The sequence below is a fragment of the Eucalyptus grandis genome, chromosome 3, assembly GCF_016545825.1.
Source record: "Eucalyptus grandis isolate ANBG69807.140 chromosome 3, ASM1654582v1, whole genome shotgun sequence".
Classification (NCBI taxonomy): domain Eukaryota; kingdom Viridiplantae; phylum Streptophyta; class Magnoliopsida; order Myrtales; family Myrtaceae; genus Eucalyptus; species Eucalyptus grandis.
This window is the reverse complement of record NC_052614.1, coordinates 42,648,370-42,669,484: the sequence shown is the minus strand read 5'-3', so window position 1 is coordinate 42,669,484 and position 21,115 is coordinate 42,648,370. Positions and strand designations below refer to the sequence as shown.

Below are 21,115 nucleotides of genomic sequence, written 5' to 3'. Positions count from 1 at the left end.
ACTCCAATATCTGAACAAAATGATGATGATGATAATCTCCAAAGATCCAAGACAAAATCATGAGACGATGGTTTTCTTACCAAAAGTAAATTTCATGGAAGCCAAACTTATTGTCATATATAAATCTAAATCAAATAATAACTTATCAAATCCTGTCTTGACTTAAGAGAGAAGACGAAGACAACGTAAAAATGGGGCATTGCACTTGGACCAAACAAATGGTTTAGCAGTAAACAGCTCTCTCCGTGTGGATGTAAGAACATCACTTTTGCTGTTTGATTTGGATGCAACGCTTGCTTTGTAGGTCGACTGGAATCTAATTTAACCCCAAATTGTCAATTTAAGGCAAGGAAAATGATTTTTTTTTGGGGGTGCGGCAAAAGGCAAGGAAAATGACTAAACGACGTATTCAGTATACTTTTAATTATACCATTTTCCAAGCCGCATCGAATAAACTTTATGATAAAGTAATGCCAAGTGAGATTTTAGGCAAGGAAAATTATCGAGAATACTCAAGTAAATGCTCTCTTTTATACGTTATGGCACCAAAGTAAATACTATACAAAAGTTATGACATTATTACTGTAATTTCCCAAACCTTAATTTTGACTTTACTTATTAAGTGACAAGTCACACAAGCCAGATGATCCATCCACAAATTAGTGCACATGAACATATGAAATGAGGCATTCTCGTTTTTTTCCTTTATTTTTTTATTAATATTTTTTATGATTCACTTGATGATGTTAGATATTAGAGACGTTATCTTATTAACAGTAGAATGGAATATATTTGTTGCTCCTCGCGCATTTCTAATTGATGAATTGCAGGAAGAAGTGAGCAATTCTCCTTGCAAATTGATTAATAAAATCGATTGATGCTCTTCTTCATGCCCCATAGGCCTGTATCGTTTCAATATTCCATAGATTTTTATAATATATAATTTTTTTTTTTAAAAAAGGGTATCCTAGGGCGCTTTGTAAGTTATTACATAAGAAAATATTGCAATTTTTAATGCAACTAATTGTCATCATAATATGAACTCATTTAGTATACAATAGATTTTTATATTTTTATAAATAAATAATTGTGATAAGTAGACCATTCACCAAAAGAACCTGAAGTTATTATATTATATGGATCATTGTGAGAATTAATGCTTATGTCATATGAAATACATGTATGCCTTTGTTTTAGCCTCATATTCTCTTTGGACTTATATAAGGTACAAAGGTTGTGTTATTTTCTTTTTATAAGTTACCTTTATAATTTTGGATTTGGATAGTTAACTAATGGGAGGGGGTTGTTCAAAAGATTTTCGCAGTTCATGTATTAGAAACAATTCCTCCGCTTATATACTTCTCCTTATTTATTCAAGTGTAAGACATAAAGCAAGTCTCTAATGAAAGAAATCTTGGAAGAATATCTAATTGCACTTCCGCACATGAACCATCATAATTAGTGTTTTTGCAAGAGAACATACAAAATTGGCATGGCTGAGTAGTTCTAGCATGGGTTTTAAATGTCAAGGACTAGGTTCCAAGTTCTAAAAGCTTGAAATACTTAGCATAAAATGGTTTTCAATGTACGGGGCCATATCCTTTAGTCTATGCAGGGATACATTACATAAAGATACCTGGTACCCTATAATATATTTTTGAATAGCCATACATGTGCTAATAAATATAAGACACTCATTACTCGTTCATCATTTTGTATCCTTTCTTTCAGAAATTCTGATAAGAAAACAACCATTAGAGCTATATAATGAGATGGAAAGCGTTAATTTATTTGCTTTTTAATTGTGCAATACTGTGATGTTAAATTACTCTTTATGAATATTGATATAAATACCATCCCACTAATTTATTATTATTGTGATGAAGTGCAGGGCGAAAATGCAACCGAACTATATACAAATACAATGGCAGATATCTCACCGATTCCTTATTATTTTACAAGATACTCCACATTTTACTGACCTAATTTTTCTAACATTTGTTCAAGATTGACTGGTATTCAATCTTGATCAAATGATTTTCTTATAAACCACGAGTCACAAGCTCTTCAACACATCGACTGTGAACGTAAAAATATTGATACTTGGAGAAGCTCACTTCATCATCAGAGAACTGCTACATAAAAAGTTAGAGCCAATCCAGTTGGTCCCAATCCACGTTGGTTCTTCCAAACTTCCCCACCGTCTCCCATTGATTGGAACTTCCTACATCGGCTGCTACTATTCCTGATGATGATATATCTCCAGATCCACCCTATGCCTCCACTGCTAGCAGCACAGCCCCCACCCTGGATTGTTGTCTCTCCAACCACTGCTTCCAATGGTCGGCGATCAAATGCTCGAGACGTCCCAGACACCACATAAACTCGGCACAAGGTGAGTTCCGCTTCAGCTGTAAGTACATTATTTCAAGCAAAGGAAATGTAGAGAATAACGTCTGTTGCATATTTCTGAGAAAGTTCATGTGGAAATTAAACTAAAGACAGATATTCAAAAATGTGCACCTGCATAGGACCGATAGGTACATGACAGAAAACCAAAACAAGAACGATTATTCAAAGTAGAAATTGGATAAACTAGGGGTCATGCACTTGGAGGTATTTTACCCTTTCTGTGTTTGAAAAATTAAAATAAAGGTCCAAAAATTCAGACCGCGCGTTCACCTTAGTAATAGAAATGTTACTGCTCGATGAATTGGGATTGGTCGGCGAGAGTTCAATGGCCCTGTACTCGTTCAATTTCCACTGGGTCTTTCTTCCTTTGGGAGCTTTTCCCACATAGAAAACCATCGACTTCTTCATGCCGATCACCTTGTTGTCGGATGAGTAGATGTAACCGGAGACCCGGTGGCCTTCCAGTAGCCGGTGGTCATGCTCCTGCTAGGCCGCCCTCCTCTGGCCTCCCTCTCCTGCATGGGCGCGAAGAAGAACCACTGCTCTCTGTCTTCTCTGCACAGCTCTCCCGCAAGCTCTGCAACAGAAATTCACCAAAAGAAAATATGGGGAAAAGAAATTTTGTTGGTATGCACAATTGAAATTTTCAAGAACCCAATTTTAGTCGACAATTTAATTAATATAGGGGATGTAAAGAATTGCGTGCACGGGCAGGTGGATTGTGTTTTACGTGGGAGATTCCATGGCTCAGTGTCGAAGATGTGGAGGACTGGGATGACACGATGAATCTTGTCCTGCTGAAGGCCGTGAAGCTGGTTGTGCAGGTAGAACGAAATGAGCTCTTCCTCAGTTGGGTAGAACCTGAAACCTGTCGGATACTCCTCCATATCTGGTTGTTTTGTGCCCTAGGGTTTCGAGTTGGCTCAGCAGCTAAAGATTCTGTGTTGTTGAACACTGTGATGAGATGAAGTGTAAGTTGGGTGTGGAGAGATGTTTTATTTGCTTGAGTCAGCTATGTATATATGGTGATCAGTGCAGGAGGAGAATATGTTAAGATGACGTAGGGTTTTGGAAGGAGAGAGTGGGAGAGAGAGAGAGAGGTGACCAAGACGAGTGAAGCAATGACTAGGGGGCTTTTGTAAACTTTCGCAATGATGCAAGATCAACGCGTTTATGTCAAGGACTAGACACAGTGCGTTACGAGAAGGTAGCAATGGCCAACGCTTCTCCGCCCGCGGAAGTTCTTCCCCCACGTCTTTAGGTGCGAAAAGGAGGGCAATGACTTGGAGTATGAGGGTTTGATGTGATGCATAACTCTAAGGTCAAGGTCCAAGACTTCATGGCGCAAGTAACCATATAGCACAGCAGAACTACAACGCAACTACGGTTCCACCAGTAAGACTCTAAGCATGCGATGTACAGATTCGATGCAGTAAATGACCATGTCATCTGATTAGTGGCCCGAAAAATAAGTTAGTCACGTTCAAAATTCAATTAACAAAAATACACTACATCATCTGGGCATGCAGCATGCATTTTATAAGGGTCTTATTACAATTATTTTCCAAATACTTGTTCAGTATATTTAATAAGAATACTTTAATTTTCAAAACATTGATTATACATAACACCAGAAAAATAATACATTAATTACTACAAACATTTCTTATTTGATTAATTAACAAGTGCTTTGGCATTATTTCTTATTAAAATTTGCTTTATAAATCATCGTTAGAATTCATTGTCTAATTAGAGAAAGGAACTATTAGAAACGGAAGACGAACTCATCAAAAATTATGATTTGTGTTTTCTACCGTTGCAATTATTGCATGCTTCATAAAGATACTTCTTGGGAATTGCAACCCTCATGGGGGAGAACATGAAAAGAAAACCAAAGATCCAGTTCATTAGAAATCTTTATTATTGGGCATCAACAAAAAGATGCATAGATAAACTCGATTGAATCTAAAATTTTAATCTATAAGCTATATAATCACTAAGTTCATCAACCATGTTTTTGAACCACACATAACCATGCATTTGTTGGGAGCGTGCAAAAAAAACTAGATATATTTACCTAGAGGGCCAAGAGGAAGCCTAAGTTTGAGTCCATCAACATATCCAAATGATCTCACTTTTACTAAAAAAACTTAAATTATAATGAGTTACACGTTAATTAGGATATATTAATTACTCTATATCATATCAATTTATCTCAATTTGAATCTCCAACACCTAACTTCATCCTTGGTCTCTTTCTCCAAACTGAACCATGAAGTTGGCCCCTTGGACCCTCGCTTGCTCACCAGGGAGTGGAACCCCCATTTCATCCTCTCAATAAGGAGTATGAACTACACCCCAACAGCATTGCATATTCATTTGCGGGCTTATGTAGACAAATTTCCCTATTAAGTACCACAAGTTCTCTTTAAATGTTTAGATATGAAATTTTGTGTGGGAAATATTACTGTCTAAATGGAATGGAAAGTATTGTTTCACAATTTGCCATACTATGTCGAGCCAATGGCATGTAAAGAAGTAATTGATTACACCTCATCTTGGATCCACGAAAGAAGGTAACTTCCTCATCATATTTTGCATTACAATGATTTTAACGTTCACATCATCCACGGACTAAGTCTATAAAATCTTTTCTTGAACCAAAGGAGTCATGGTGTCAATGGGGCATTCTTCTTGAAAATTACTAGCTCAATCGGCTAGAGTTGTCTCTTCAAATCTCGATCAATGCATCAATTTCTCCCTCCATACATACAATCCTTGACCAATGTATATTACAACTCTTGCAACTCGTTGACCGTATTTCATGAAACCAGTTTTGGCCTGAGTGAGCAAAGCGGTTAAGGCACAATGGAAGAAACCGTTAGCAAATGAGCCACTAAACACATTACTTGTTCTCTCTAACACATAGAGTTTTGCTCGAACATATAAAAAAGTAAGCATTACCCATTGCTGTCATGCCAGCTTTCCCCAGTGGAATTCCATGCTTTATTTAGTGATACTGAAAAGTTTCACCAGTCATGTTTACTAATCACACGTTATAGCCCCACCCTTGTGGAAGGTTGATTATTTTAAGCAGAAAAGTTTGGGATCGAAATTAGCATCGAGGATGGTGCTAATTTGTTCGGGATCGAAACGCCGTTAGTTTACTTTAGGTCAATCAAAGAGAAAGATAAATCGAACTAAAGTGGCGTAATGTTTGGTTTGAACGGAGAAACTTCTGCATTTAGGTTTAGAATAATATGTATTTTATTCAATTTTCAAGAAGGAAACTTCCGAAATGTTAAAAAATCTCCCTTCTTATTTATTTTTATTTTTATTTGGTAGAAGGTAAGAGATATATTGACTTTAAACTAAAGAGCTATACAGCTATACAGCAAAAACTCGGCCTTCTAAAACTTGCACTCACGAAAACAAACAAGTCGGAGCGAGTGGAAATGTACCAAGGAAAAAATGGGGAAGCCACAAACTGCACAGGAGCATAAACAAGCCAAACAACGGCTAAAAGCAACCAACACAGCGGATACAAGGAATGGGAGAACAGGGAAACCCTTACAACAAAATAAGGAACAAGGCAAGCGTGAAAAAGGACGCCGGTGAACAGGGAGAAGGGTAGAGGATCCCACGTGAGCTAAATGTCTAAATTTTAACCTAAAGCTGAAACCTGAAAGCAGAACAAGAAACAAAAGTATCCATTTCATTTACTTTACCTTTCTTCTGGCCTAAATCATTTCGTTTACTAGACTTCCATTATGACTGGCGAAAAATTTGAGATGCATCTTTTTTTACTTAAGAAATCCACGCACTCATCTTAAGAACTTTCATATTTTATTTTCTTCCATTTCCTTTTCCGTTCGACTCTATATATTTTTCGGTGCCTCAGCCATCTCCAAGATCAATAATCTCTAATTACTAGAATGATTAACCATAGTTATCGAGAGATGCTGCATGATAATTGAACGTAAAAGAAAGATTTCTCTTAATAATTTTAAAAAATAAATAAATTGTGATAGGGCTTGAGATATAAAAGAAGGAAGAGAAATTACTCAATTTGATTATGCAAAAATTAAAAATAAAAATTGTAAAATTCAGTTAAACACACCCAGTAAATTTGCTGAACACGGAGAAAAAGCCAAAAGGAAAATAAATGAGGAACAGACATATCTCCATTTTCCTCTTGGATCTCCCATAATTTTCTCATCAAGCAGCAACCAAGACTGCGACACGTACGTGATTAACTATTACAAACATATTATATTTGCTCTTATTCCTATCTTTGTTTTTCGTCTTCTTTTCTTTTCATTTTTTCCACAAGGAGATAGTCAAATTTCCACTTTCGGTGGATGTCTCCATCATGAACTTAACTCTATTAGTGGAGAATAATTATTTTTATAATAAAAAAAAAAAACAACAAGAAATTTATTCAAGTGACTAGCTCAGTGGTAATTATTATGCAAAATAAATAGCATATTCTAGGTTCATGTATCAGGAACTGATAATATTTAACTTCCCATGGAAAGTTAGGGGAAAAGACACGTTTAGTGTTCCCGGGAAGAAAGCAGAAGGAAGATGCGAGGATATTTATAAAGACCGATGTAAAACATTTCTTTGTTCTGGAAATTTTGACAAAAAGTGGATCATGTTCTTAGGTTGCTGTTTTTGGTATGCCCATTTTTATGGTCAAGAGCATGTCATGACAAAATTCTAACAATAAATATATTATTCTTTATTAAGTGTTGTAATGCATATGTACTTTATAAATTTTAGGCTAAAATTTATATTTTCTTTTTTGGTGATTCTATGATTATCTATTTCTGAGAAACCGTTCCTCAAGGAATTGTCCAAAAAAGAAAAAGGATCTCTAGCAATGGGTGTGTTTGACTAGAAACAGAGTATATTCTTTACTAAAAACGAAAAAAGTGAATACCTTTCGAAATAAAGTGGATGCAAATTTGTCAAACCGAAAGCCATGCAAACCATAAGCGTACCAAGAGGCAGAGGGCATAGATGCCAAACAAGGCTAAACCCTATATGTCACCGTCAAAACCGTTCCTCCAGCTCGGGAAGGACGTAGACGCTCCTGAATTCGATAGAGTAGATGCCACCATCTTAATAGACAGTTCCTTCTTTAAAAGGCACTGTTGGAATTATTGACTTGCAGAGACTTGTTCAGAAATTAGTAAATATGGCACTCAAGCCGAGGCTTGATGATGATTTAAGGATCGTACTTGACCCCTCATTATCAAGAATTCCCAACCATAGGAGCAAATTTCTCCCGTAGCACGGATGTCCACTCCCGGCTCGACTTAAGAAATATTTAAGTCTGTTCAGTATTATTTTGGATAGTTCTAATTTAATAGCAAATACAGGACAACAACACCAAAGTAAGTTGGTGTCTTGTTTTTACTTTTCACGAAACGTATTACTCAAGTGGCGAGAATCATGCAATCATGCTTGCGAAATGGACTGTCAAGACATTCTATTACGGTTCTATTCTCATTTCTTTTTCTTTTTTTTTGAACATACTATTCTCATTTCTTGACTAACTTAATTTTAAAGTGAAACAAATGAGACCTCAAAGTAATTGTTTTCAAGAATGGACTTTTGCCAATGTGAAAATGCTTTTCTGTGGGCGCACTTATATTATATGCTCAAATGGAACGTGTTAGAAAAACTTAAAACGTGCAAAACCCTTCAATTATCGAAGACCCAATCTTCGAAATCATGAATCAATCCGCCCTGCTATTAACCAATAAAGGAATCCCACACATCTTTTGAGAATAATACCTTTTGGTCGTTTTTAGATGTGTTCGCCGCCAGGGGTTGGAGTATCTTGGCTAATTGTCTATCTAGATTTTGCTTCGATAAAAAAATTAATAAAAATAAAATGCGTTCATTTGGGAAAGTGCAAATGTATATACTTTCTTTTTTAATACTTTGGGAGGCATAATTTTGATGCAAAACTAATATACTAAATAACTTTTTTTCATTTGATACAATACATGGTCTTAAGAATAAGTGAGTCACATTCAATATTCAATTATTAAATGTATTACTTATTATTAGTGTTTTCAGAATACTTATTCCATATATTTAGGGATAAATGCAATGGAAGTCATAAATTTACAACAAAAATGGGATTAAATCCTAAAACTTTCAAAAAGTTCAACTAAGTCCTAAACGAATGTGCAATCGAGTCTTCAATCTTTTAAAAATACAATTGAGTCCTAAAACTTATCAAAAATTATAATTAAGTCTTAAAACTTTCAAAAAGTGTAATTAACACGATGACCCAATGAATCATTTTGTCAAGTTTTAAGATTTAATTGCATTTTTAAAGTTTTATGACTCAATTGCACTTTCATAATAAGTTTTAGAATTTGATTGTACTTTTTAAGTGTTTTAAGCTCATTGCCCTTTTTTCTTAGTTGGTCAACTATCGAGTATTTCTTGCTGGCCTCCTTTTCCATTTCAAATAATTCCTTTCTCTAACTAGACAATTAATTTTAAGAATAATTTTAGTAAATTAATGTCGTTAGAACTATGTAATGGCATGCCCTTGATCATAAAAGTGGGCCATCAAGACCAGCAATCTAGGAGCACGATCCCTCTCTCCAAATTTCAAGATCAAATGATTCGCTTTTACGTCTGATATCGGAAATATCCTCGTATCTTCCTGCTGTCTTCCCGGGAACACAGAGTGTTTTCTGCTGTCAGTTCCTGATATTCGACCATAGAATATACTATTTATATTTGATTATGACGACCACCAGCTAATCACTAGAATTTCGGACATTGAGAACCACACTGGCATCTCTCCCTTCCGTACATGGGGGAAAACAAGAAATACGAGAACGTATTTCTTGACTAATGAATATCTTGATTCTTAAGATGGCTAAATTTTTTAATATAAAGTGCTGTTTTTCACTTTTATTATTGATATAATGACTTCCGAAATGAATATAATCAAGCTCACTAAAACATAAAATGTCAGAGATATTATAAACAGGCCTTGTAATGGTAATATAACACAATCTAATAACAAAATGATGATGGAGACATCCACCGAAAGTGGACTATCTTCTTTTGCGCCCCCCCAAAAAAAAAAAAAAAAAAAAACAAACAAACAAAGATAGAATCATAAGAAGTATTGAATGTTTGTAATAGCTAATTATGATAGAGAAAGATTGGTCCTCATTTATTTTTCTTTCGCCTTTTTCCTTATTTTTAGCACACCTGCTGGATGTGTTTGGATCTACTTTTACAGTTTTGTCTTTTATTTTCTGCTTTATCTAAATCTATGGCGCATGCATATTATAAGTAAGTTATCCTCTTTCTAATATATCTCAAGCCCTATTACAACAATAAAACATAAGAGTTAGTAGGATATTGAGTCAAATGAGAGTGGGTTCTATAGATAAAACGTCAAATTCAATTAATGATTATATTTAGCGGTAATTAGGGTTACCAATATTTTTTGTGACCTTGGAGATGGTTGAGGCACCAAAAGTTATGTATTTTTGAATGGTGAAAAGAAATAAAAGACAAAGAAAGAAGTGAGGAAGTTATCGAGTTGGGTGCACAACCGAAATCTCAAAAAGCAAGAAGACATATCTCAATTTGTTTCGGCACAAATGCTCTTTAATTAAAAATATACTTTTAGATTGATTTATAGCTAAAGCGATTTGACAAAATTGACATATGTTTTGCTTCACCGTGGCAAAGTCGGGTTCAGAACTAAAATTTGCTTGGTCCGTTAACAGGGCATTAGAAATTATCTACCCACCCGTGGGCAATATACTTATATCTTTTGGAAATTGCAACCCTTGTAGAGTTGATAATGAAAGGAAGCCAAAACACCTAGCTCATTTGAAATCCTAATGAACCCTTAAGTCAATTTAATCAAAAACTTAAATCAAGGAACTATGAAATCACTAAGTTCATTAACTATGCTTACCATGCATAACCATGCAATGTGGAATTGACTATCCATTTTTGGGTTTGCCACACAAATGTTCCTATTATGTACCACACGTTTACACTAAAAATCTAGAATTAATGAAACTCCGCAAAGGTGAACATTACCTTGTGAAGAAAGTATTGTTTTCACAATTTTATATAAGGTCAAGCTAATGACATAAAAAGGTAGAAAATTTCACTTTTCTTTTTTTACCAATAAAAGAAGATACCTTTCTAAACATGTCTCACATCGTGGTGATTTTACGAGCATATCAACCAAGAACGAGTCTGTAAAATCTTTTCTCGAATCTAAGGAGAACATGATCTCAAGTGGGCATCCTTCTTGAAAATGAAGCAGCTCAAGCGTCTTATAAATGTCTCTTCAAATCTCGAATGAATGCATCAATTTCTCCATCTATACATTGAATCCTTGACCAACGTAAGTTGCAACTCGTCCTATTTGTTAACCTCATTTCATGAAACCCTGTTTTGGCCTGAGTGAGCAGGTCGATTTAGGATTCAAGCACAGTGGTTTTGGACCGCCCAAATAAAGCCCCTAAACACACGACCAATTCGATTTAATCAGGTTTTTCCTTGAACACATCTAGGGTTCTCAGTTGTTACAATTCTAAATTAAAAAAATCAAAAGTTTTCCTATAACCATAGAGCGTCACCTATCGCTGTCACGCTACCTCTTCTAAGTTGAATTCCATGCAATCTCAGCATTTTAAAGTGATGAACAGCTGCTGAAAAGATTCAAACTTCTGCCGACAACTTGAGGAGGATTAGTTATTCTAAGCAGAAAAGTAAGATTTCCCCGAAGCATCGAGGATGGTGCTAGTTTGCTCTGTATATGGATGAACTTCTGCATCTAGGTTAAGAACGATATGTATTTCAGTCGATTTTCAAGAAGGAAACTTCCGAAATGTTGTAAGTTCTTCCTTCTTATTGATCCCACCAAAACTGAAGCGTTCACATTTTACCCTAAAGCTGAAACCTAAAAACAGAATAAGAAACAAGAGTGTTTATTTCATTTAGTTTACCTTTCTCTTGGCCGGAGTCATCTTGTTCACTTGATTTCATTGAAGTTATGCAGATGACTGGCAAACAATTTGAGATATGTCTTCTTGCTTTTTTAATATTTCGGTTGCACGGCCAACTAAATAAATTCCTCACTTCTTTATGTGTCTTTTATTTCTTCTCACCATTCGAAAATACATAACTTTTGGTGCCTCAACCATCTCCAAGGTCAAGAAATTATTGGTAACCCTTGCTATGGTTAAACATAATCATTGGGTGACATAGTGTATGATAATTGAATTTGACGTTTTATCTAAAGAACCCACTCTCATTTGACTCAATATCCTACTAACTCTCATGTTTTTATTGTTGTAATAGAGCTTGAGATATATTAGAAAGAAAATAACTTACTTATAAGATGCAAGCGCCATAGATTTAGATAAAGCAGAAAAATAAAAGGCAAAATTGTAAAAGTAGATCCAAACGCATCTAGCAGGCGTGCTAAAAATAAGGAAAACGGGGAAAGAAACATAAATGAGGACCCTTACCAAACAAAAAAACATAAATGAGGACCGATCTTTCTCTATCATAATTAGCTATTACAAACATTCAATACTTCTTATAATTCCGATATTTGTTTTTCTTTTTCTTTTTTTGGGCCAAAGAAGATAGTCCACCTTCGGTGGATGTCTCCATCATCATTTTGTTATTAGGTTGTGTTGTATTACCCTTACAAGACCTGTTTATAATATCTCTGACATTTTATGTTCTAGTGAGCTTGACTGTATCCATCTCGGAAGTCATTATATCAACGATAAAAGTGAAAACAGCACTTATATAATATTTTAAAACAAAATTATAACCATCTTAAGAATCAAGATATTCATTAGTCAAGAAATACGTTCTCGTATTTCTTGTTTTCCCCATGTACGGAAGGGAGAGATGCTAGTGTGGTTCTCAATGTCCAAAATTCTGATGATTAGCTGGTGGTCATCATAATCAAATATAAATAGGATATTCTTTGGTCGAATATCAGGAACTGATAGCACAAAACACTTACTGTGTCCCCCGGGAAGATAGCAGGAAGATACGAGGATATTTTCGAAAGCAGACGTAAAAGCGCATCATTTGCTCTTGAAATTTGGAGAGAAAGGGATCGTGCTCCCAGATTGCTGGTCTTGATGGCCCACTTTTATGATTAAGGGCATGCCATTACACAGTTCTAACAACATTATTTTACTAAAGAGTTTGTTCTTTAATATATAAAAAAAAAAAAAAAAAAGAGAGAGAGAAAGGAAAATATTTTTTGAAGTAAAGAGCGGATGAATTTGTTGCAAAACCTTCAAGTTCGTTTAATATCATCTTGGATGCCAGAATAAATCTTGATGCATTATTTTTGCTGTTCATGAAAATGAGTTACTCAAGGGATGATAATCACACCGCTACGACTTTTGTGTTTACGATATCAAATTTCCAAGATAGTCTATTACAACTAATTCTTTGACTAAATTTAGTACTAGAGGAATTATGAATGATTGCAGAATCAGGTGAATTCACTTATATAATATGCTCAAATCGAGGGTTAAAAGAAACCTACCAATTATGAAAGACCCAATTTAAGTTAGTGGGGTGGCGGCTGTGGCCCCTCCACCTTTGAAGGCCGAATCAATCCATCCCCACACAGCTTTTGAGAATGATAAGCTTTTTGACGTTTTTAGATGTGTTTGACACTCGAGATTGCAGTTGAATCTCGGCTTGATTGACTAAAATAGATTTGGTTCGGAAAAAAGAGAGGTGAATTCTCATTTCCATACGTCATTGCATTCATTTTGGAAAGGGAAAATAAACATGCTTTGGGAGATACACCACGGCCAGGTGGGGGCCACCCTCACCCATCTGGCAAGAGTTTGGTGACTCTTGCTTGACTAGCAATAGCCTAGGCAAGGGCCCTGGCCCTCACTGGCCATAATAAAAAAAAATAAAATAAAATAAAATAATAAATAATTCAAAGGATATGAAGAAATTTTAAATTTTATCTACGCCAACACTGGTTGTACCATATAAAACAACCGGCATCTATGTCATCGATTTTGGACCTAAATTGGTCCGATTGACTCAATTGGTACTAATGTGAAAAATTTGGAATTTAATTGGTCTAGTTAAAAGATTAATAATTGAATTAGTAGTAATGTAGTAGGTTTATGATTTTTTGGTACTATTCCCATTAGTATGAATCCTAAGCATCTATTGATTTTTCTATTGGGTTTAGGAGTTTTTCTTTTTTTCTTTTTCTTTTTATATATAAACTAGAGTAAAAAGCATTTCCAATTCAATAGGTAGGGTCAAGAGGGAAAGTAATTTGCCCTGGTGGGCAGGTCCAATGAACCTCGACACTTAATTAGAAAAATGGATATATGTTAGCGAGCTTTTCCATATTTCACTTTTTTAAAATTTGATTATCAATGTGTTGATGAGCTTGTCACCGGTGCTTTATAAGAAAATCATTTGATCAAAATTGAACACCACGATCAATCAGAATCTAGCAAATTTGTGCTAGTAAAATGTTGGATGATATTGTAAAATTACAAGGAAAAATTGAGATGTCTTCATTAGTTCCGTTGCATTTGTACAATGCATTCCATCCTTTTAAAATATTTGATTGATAATAATTCATTGCATTTTCTGTCTAATACTAACTATTCATTATATGATATGTAGTTTCGTTGCATTTGTACAGTGCATTCAATCCTTTTTAAATATTTTATTGATAAAAATTCATTGCATTTTCCATCTAGTACTAACCAATTTAACATAAAAAAAAAATAATCAATTTTAAATTAGTAGGACGTGTGTTTATATCAACATTCATGAAGAGTGATTAAACAAAACTGCTATGCACAACTAAAGTGCAAAACATAGTTTTTCCAACTCATAATATAGCTCTACATGTTGTTTCTTATCAACCATTCTGAAAGAAAGAATATAAAATCATAAATGAATTATAAGTTTCTTTAGCACATGTATGTCTTTTAAAAAAACATACTATAGGGTACCCTATATCTTTATGGAAATTCTCCTTCAAAAACCCTAAATTACGATGGTTCACATTGCACGATTGATAGGTTTGTCTAACCCTTTAATTTGAGCATACTATACAAGTGAATTCACCTGGTTTTTGGACCGTTCCTAATTTCTCTAGTACTAAATTAAATTAGTCAAAAAAATGAATCATAATAGAGTATCTTTGAAATTCGACTCCGCAAACATGAAAATTGTAGTAGTGTGATTCCGTCCCTTGAGTGACAGTCGTTTTTCATGGAAAACAGGAAGGAGGCATCAAGATTTACTTTGATGTCTTGGTCCTGTCTTTACGATTAAATTAGAACTGTCCAAAATGATATCGAAAGAACTTGAAGGTCTCGCAACAAATTCACCTACACTTCACTTCAAAAGATATTCTCCTTTTCTGGTTTTTGATTAAAGAATGAACTTTTTAGTAAAATAATGTTGTTAGAACTGTTTAATGGCATGCTCTTGACTATAAAAATGGGCCATCAAGATCATCAATCTAGGGGCAAGATCTCTTTTTCTCCAAATTTCAAGAACCAAATGATACGCTTTGCGTCAAATTTGAGAAATATCCTGGCATCTTCCTTCTGCGGTCTTCCCGGGGAACGCCAGCAGTGTTTTCTGTATGTATTTCTTTCCTTTCCAAAGATAGATAAATTACTATCAGTTCCTGATATTCGACCATGTAATATACTATTGATATTTGATAATAATTACCACTAGCTAGTCATTTCAATTTCGACAATGAGAATAGCACAAGCATCTCTACCGTTGGTACAAGGGAGACAAAGAAAATACGAGAGCATAGTTCATGATTATGAATATCTTCATTCTTAAGATGGTTGTAATTTTTTAATATATGTGTTGTTTTTCATATTTATTATTAAAATAATGAATTTCGTAACGAACATAGTCAAGCTTACGAGAACATGACATGTCGAAAATATTATAGACAGGTCTCGTGAGAATAATATAACACAACCCAATAAAATCATGACGGAAACATCCACCAAATGGACTATCTTCCTGTGGCAAAACACAAACAAATAAAAGAAAAAAACAAAGATAGGAATAGTAAGAAGTATGGAATGTTTGTTATAGTTAATTATGATACACAAAGATAGGTTCTTAACACTTAAAATTTGACAATCCATTTAGACATTATATTGCATAGAAAATTGAGGATTGATCCCGACCCCTAAACAAAAAATATCAATTAAATTAACATATAGATATAAAGAGTATTTTAATTAAGCCCATATAATTGCATTAGAGTTGATAGGACTGACATAGGGAGGTTTTGAGCTTAATTGAGTTAATTGGTTTAAGCCTGCGGGAGTGAGAAATTCGTTCTAACCCATTTATTCTCTTTGCCAGGCCAAATATCATATATGCAGTATAAGGACTTTAGCACGAATTAAGGAGCAAATATACGTCATTAAGAAATATATTCAGAACATTTTTTGGGTTACAAGAACAGAGTATTAAAGCCAACACTTCAAGGAGAGTTAACTGGCCAATTCTTTCCAATATTAAAGATGCACATTATGCTTAAAGTGGCAAGTAAATCTCAGCCAAAAGAAAAATGAAAAAAATAAAGATTTTGCTAGCACAACAGTTTGGGACTACAATAATAACTTATTGTGAGCCAAGATTTTTGAAGGAGTGAACCCCACAATAATTTATAATTACTTATTATTTGATTTTTATGGTCCAAAATAAACCGTTATTCTTATAGTAGATAAAAGACTATCACCCAATTATTTTTCCAAAAAAGAATGCCCATTTCACATATGTGGAATGAGAAAAAAAAAGAAACATAATAAGGTAAAAGAAATACATATTTGCCAACCCTCATGAGGTGGTCCGAGAGTGGGTTTAGTATAGCAATATTTTGAGATAAAAAGCATATATTTGTTTGCACTTTAGTTGTGCAATACTGTTATGTTTGTTGCAATCTCCCTTTTCGGCAGCCCTACGCACAGGCACGTGCAAAAGTTAATGACTCGCTAAACCCAAGTTCTTCCAAGCTGACCAATTCATAATTTATTGTCCGAATTTTTAACCTACAAGTCGATTTCATTTAGGAGTCGTCACTAACCGATTTAGGGTGAGTTGATTAGAACCCAAGTGAAATATCGGGAGAAAATCTTGTTTAAACATCAAGTGAGCATTTAGCAATATTTTATACCAATCACAAGTTCTAAAATTCAATTCTTAACCAGATTGAGGAAATGTAAATTCATACATCATAAGGGCATAATTGGAATAAGCTAATATTTACCACCAAGAACTTAAATGCATTTTTCTTTTCAAAGATTTTCCATGTATTTGTGGGGAAAAAAAACTATTTTTGGGCTTTTTCTGATTCTTTGGGAAATGCAAATCATTTTTGGATTTTTTTGGATTTTTTATTTTTTTATTAAAATATTTTAATATTAAAATAATGTATTATTATTAAAAAAAAAATGACCCAGGTTAATATTTAGCCAAAATTTTCTATACAATTTCATCCTAAATATTTAGCCAAAATTTAGGCAATACATGCCCCTTTTTGAAGGTGAATTTGTGAAGGTTACACTCAAAGACGAATCGATACCTAAATTTTGTTCATCCATGTGCACTAGATGCTATACTATATAGGACTTTGGGTGCCCTATGTAAAAAGTATAATATAGCATAATACATACTAAGGTGGATAAAAGATACCTATAGCTACTTATTAAGAAGGAGTGATGCGGGATACGAACCACGAGTTTTTTAGCAAGTATCAAGGTCCCATTTTACCTGATGACGTAGGGGTGCTACCTTTTCGAACATGTCTTCAGTTGCCTATTAGAGCAACGAATTGTTGTCATGGTCCTTGAGCTATCTTTGGTTGCATTAACAGTGAGGATTGTTTTTCCAAAACCCGAATTTTTCTTCGGTCGCCTTAACAAGAACTTGCTTTTTCTAGGATTTAAATCATTCTTTAGTCGTCTATTAAAGCAACAAATTGTTTATTCAAACTTTCTCAGGGATGTATCGACTTTTCTTGGGATACTAGTTTGTTGATTACTTGACCTTTCTCAGGGATGTGCCGACTTTTCTCGCAATATCTAATTGCTAGTTACCTAACTTCGGATTGTGAAAGCACGCCATGTTGATGTAAAGGGACTCCAAGTTACGGAAGCATGTCATGTCGATGTAGGGGAACTCTAGGCTATAAAAGCACCTCGTGTTGGTGTAAAGAGACTCCGAGCTATGGAAGCACGCCATGTCGATGAAAAGAGACTCCAGGTTACAAAAGTACGCTGTGTCGATATAGAGAGACTCCAAGATATGGAAGCATGCTATGTCGATTCCCTAGTGATATATCTTGGCAAAAACCTTGGAGGATACTTGGACGTTTGCAAGCATCGAAAGAGTACTTGCGACTACTCACCTTAGGCACCCAGAACGGTCTTTCACTTTCTAGTAAAGAGAATTTGGGAATACCTAGGACAAACCTGTAATATCCATGAAGGTCTCTCACCTCCTAGTAGAAAGAATTTAGATTGTCGAGGACCACCTTGTATATCTGTGAAGATCTCCCATCTCCTAGTAAAAAGAAGTTGGAATATCAAGAACGTACATTGGACGTTTATGAAGGTTTTCCACATCCTGGTAAAAGAAATTGAAATATTGAGGACACACCTCTATATCCGTGAAGGTCTTCCACCTCTTGATAAAAAGAAGTTGGATGTTGCACAAGACTTATTTGATGAAGTAAAGAGCCGGTTGTCTGTTCAGTAGCTGACTTTTTTCTAGTTCACTATAGGGCAATAAAACTTGGGGAATACCTCGAGTGACCACAGGTAATTAAAAGGGCTGGAATACTTGGGTAGCCATAATTATACAAAGCAACGGAATACTTAGACAATCATAAGTACTCAATAATACAATTTAAAGACAATTCATGCAAGCCAAGTGTCATAGTGATAAGAGAGCATACATAGGTAGTCGCAGGCACACAAAGCAATTGAATACTTGGACAGCTACAAGTATCCAAAGATGCAATTCTAAGACAACTCAAGCAGGTCAAGTGTCATGATAATAAGAGAGCATACCTAGGTAGTTATAGGCACACAAAACAGTGGAATATTTAGACAACTACAAATATCCAAAAACGTAAATTGGAGAACGCCTTAAGAACAATTCATACAAGTCCAGTGTCAATGAAGGGGAGTACCTAGACAATGGCAGGCACTCCTAGATAATAGGATACTTCGACAATCACAAGTATCCATACTTTGAGGATAACTCGAATGAGTCGAGTGTTGATAAGACAGAGTACCTAGATAGCGGTAGGTACTCGAAGATAATGAGATATTTGGGTAGTCACTAGTAATCATATCTTAAGGACAACTTGAACAGGTCGGCATCGATAAGAAAGAGCACTTAAACAGTAGAAAGTACTTAAAGATAATGGGATACCTTGACAATCACAAGTATTCATACTCTAAGGACAACTCAAATGGGTCAAGTGTCAATAAAAAAGAGTACTTATACAATGGCAGGTACTCAAAAACAATGAGATACTTAGGCAGTCATCAGTATCAATATCTTGAGGACAACTTGAATAGGTCAAGTGTCAATAAGAAATTATATCTGGACAGTGGCTGGTAATCAAAGACAATGGAATACTTTGGCAGTCACTAATATCCATATCTTGAGGACAACTTAAATAGGTTGACTATCGATAAGTGAGAGTACCTAGACAGTGACAGGTACTCAAAGACTATGGGATACTTAGGCAGTCACCATTATCCATATCTTAAGGACAACTCTATCAGGCTAAGTGTTGGTAAGTAAGAGTACCTAGATAGTGGCAAGTACTCAAATGAAGAAAAAGTATTGGTAAGCAAGAGTACCTCGATGCACTTATGTGTGCATCTAAAGAGGAAAAAGTGCCCGTCATCACATAGCGTTGGCGGCGATGCCTCATGCATTAAACGAGATGTTCTGGTTGAGCCAAGATACCTGGGTCTTGAACTCGAAAGCCTTAGGAAGCTAGACCCGAGAAGCCTCGATCGAGCTGAGATGCCCTAACTCAGCAAGAAACTAGAAGCCCCTGTCAAGCTGAGATGCCCTAACTCAGCAAGAAACTAGAAGCCCCTGTCAAGCTAAGAGGGCTTGTTCGAGCCAGGATGATAGTAAATGAATTTGCATGAGTATCGGTTATGCATAAGCATGATATGTTGATGTGTTCATTGTTAAGCCGAAAGTATTTTACATCAACATTATGTATTTAGTCAAGACATGGCAAGTAATTTGTCATCAATCCGTTGTTGACACTGTTTGCGAGTGTTGTATTTGCTAGACTTGATGATGAGATGCTTCCCTATTAGAGGACTAGGAATTTAGCTTACTAAGTCCCCCAACTCACTCCCTCATCTTTCAAACTTGTAGGCATGGAAGTTTCACGTCAATTTTGGGAACTACAATCACACTAGAGGAGATAAGAATTCTCCTAGCCTATGTGAAAATTTGTAGTGTGATGTAAAAAGGAAAAGGACTCGTGGAGAAAAGGGCTTGTAAGTGTACTGTTGTAATATAAAGTAATGTATTATGTGTGATAGATGTCACAATCTTTCAATTGTTGTTTATTTGAGGAGTTTGTTTGATTATGCTTTTGCATGTGTTTATTAACATAAAAAAAAAAAAAAAAAAAAGAATCAGGACGGCGACAACCATGGGATGTTGCGAAAATAACCCATGCTGCTCAATACCTTAAAGATAGAGTTGGGGTCGTTACAAAATATTAAAAGACATGTTACGGGAATGTGTACTTGATTTTGAAGGTAACTGGGATGAGAAACTACACTTGGTAGAGTTTGCTTGTAACAATAGTTTTCAATAAAGTAAAGGGATGGCCCCATTTGAGACATTGTACAAATGAGCCTGTAGAATTCCTATTTGTGAACGAAGTAGGTGAACAGAAACCGACACGACGGAATTAGTGCAAGTTACAACAAAAGCAGTAAGAATGATTAAGAATAGACTTAAAACTATCCAAAGTTAATAGAGGAGTCATACCGATAGATATCGGAGGCCTTTAGAATTTAGTGTAAGAGACCATGTATTTTCAAAAGTGTCGTGACTGAGAGGCATTTCCTGATTTAGAAAGAAAGGGAAATTGAGCCTGAGATTCATTAGACCATTTGAAATTCTTGAAAGAATAGGGGATACAGCATATCGATTGGCATTACCACCTAAGCTGTCTAAAGTTCATAACATCTTTCACATGTCAATGTTCAGGAAATATTAACTTGATCCTACCCATGTTTTGGATTATGACACAATTGAAGTGGATGATAGAGTCTAGTATGTCGAGAGGCCAGTACAAATATTGGATCGAAGCGAACGAACGAACTCTCAGGAGTAAGGTTGTACCCTTAGTCAGGGTTCTATGGCAACATTGCAACATGAAAGATGCAACACAGGAAATTGAGGGCCATATGAGGACCCAGTTCCGCATCTTTTTGAAGGAACGGGTGAAGTTATAAATTTTGAGGATGAAATTTTTCTAGAGGGGAAGAATTGTGACGCCCCAAATTTTGCCCAACTAATTAATTAGTCATGACAAATCTTAATAGTATAGATAATTTAAATTAAT

The 21,115-nt window shown here is 35.2% G+C and overlaps 1 pseudogene; it reads right to left on the bottom strand.

Annotated features, from left to right (window-relative positions):
• Window positions 1-2,568: 2,568 nt before the first annotated feature.
• Window positions 2,569-3,403, bottom strand: LOC120291131 (annotated as a pseudogene).
• Window positions 3,404-21,115: the final 17,712 nt, after the last annotated feature.